The following is a 1,681-nucleotide window of genomic DNA, read 5'->3' on the forward strand; positions in this document are numbered from 1 at the left end:
GGCAGGAGAATTGCCTGAACCCAGGAGGCGGAGGTTGCGGTGAGCCGAGGTCGCGCCATTGCACTCCAGCCTGGGTAACATGAGTGAAACTCCGTCTCAAAAATAAATAAATAAATAAATAAAAATAAAATAAAAATAAAAAAATTAAAAAAGGTTAACTCACAGGAAGAGGAACTGAAGACCTCATACTTTTAAAGGTCTGACAGAGAAACTTTTTTTGGGGGGTGGGGAACGAGTTTCACTTTGTCGCCCAGACTAGAGTGCAGTGACACAATCTCAGCTCACTGCAACCTCCACCTCCAGGGGTTCAAGTGATTCTTGTGCCTCAGCCTCCCGAGTAGCTGGGACTACAGGCACCCACCACCATATCAGGGCTAATTTTTGTATTTTTAGTGGAGATGGGATTTTGCCATGTTGGCCAGGCTCGTCTTGAACTCCTGATCTCAGGTGATCTGCTCACCTCAGTCTCCCAAAGTGCTGGGATTACAGGTGTGAGCCACAACACCAGGCATATGCTTTCACTTCTAAGAGAATAAGATCTTTCTTTCTTCTTTTTTTGGGGGGACAGAGTCTCGCTCTGTTGCCCAGGCTGGAGCGCAATGACACGATCTCAGCTCACTGTAACCTCTGCCTCCCGGGTTCAAGCAATTCTCTCTGCCTTAGCCTCGCAAGTAGCTGGGATTATATGCTTGTGCCACCACACCCGAATACATTTTTGTATTTTTAGTAGAGACAGGGTTTCACTATGTTGGCCAGGCTTGAACGCCTGACCTCATGATCTGCCCACCTTGGCCTCCCAAAGTGCTGGGATTACAGGCGTGAGCCACCGTGCCTGGCCTTTCGGTATAATTTGCTCCAAGATCATTTTGACTACATTCCCAGCAATGGCATGTGGAAGGGAGAAGGCTTTCACCCAGCCAGAGAGGTGGTCCACCATTACCAGCAAATACATTAGTCTCCCTATTTTAGGCATTTCCGTAAAATTTACTTGAATGCTTTGAAACGGTCTCAATCCGGGAGGCCTTCCCCCTCCAGCCTACCTTCTAATTACCCTTTGATTTATTTTATGGCAAGTCACACAGTCTCTGCACACTTGCTTAGCAAGAGTATAAATAACTATGCACCCATAAGTTTTTAGTATTCATCACACACAGCGTGAGGGCCCCAGTGACTCTCCTTGTGCAGTATGGACATCACCTCTCTCATTATGGGTTCATCAATCATTTTTCTCCCATCAGGGAGCATCTACCTCCCAGCCTCGGTTTGATGGCCCCTATCTTGCCCAGCCCTTCCTCCTGCTCTTTGGAAATTTAGGGTCTTAACCACCTTAGGGATATCTGGGGTGAGGCTGAACAGATAATTTCTTCCTCCAGGGAGTCTTGGTTAGCAGCTCCATTCGCAGGCCTGTGTCTTTGATGACCGTTTACATGAACTGTGGCTACCTCTGCTGGACGCAGAGGCTTTTTAAAAGTTGTTTGACCAATTTCCCACATACCAGTTCTTTCCACCTGCTGTTTATTAGGCCCCACGTTGGCCAAATCTTTCCAATGGTATGTACTACTCCACAGGCATATTTGGAATTAGCATATATAGTGCCTTCTTGGCTTTCCAGGAGCTTTAGGGCCTAGTGAAGAGCACATAATTTACAAGTTTGGGCTAACCGGTTATTGGCTAATCTACC

This window comes from Cebus imitator, unplaced genomic scaffold (assembly GCF_001604975.1).
Source record: "Cebus imitator isolate Cc_AM_T3 unplaced genomic scaffold, Cebus_imitator-1.0 Scaffold427, whole genome shotgun sequence".
In the NCBI taxonomy this organism is placed as follows: Eukaryota; Metazoa; Chordata; class Mammalia; order Primates; family Cebidae; genus Cebus; species Cebus imitator.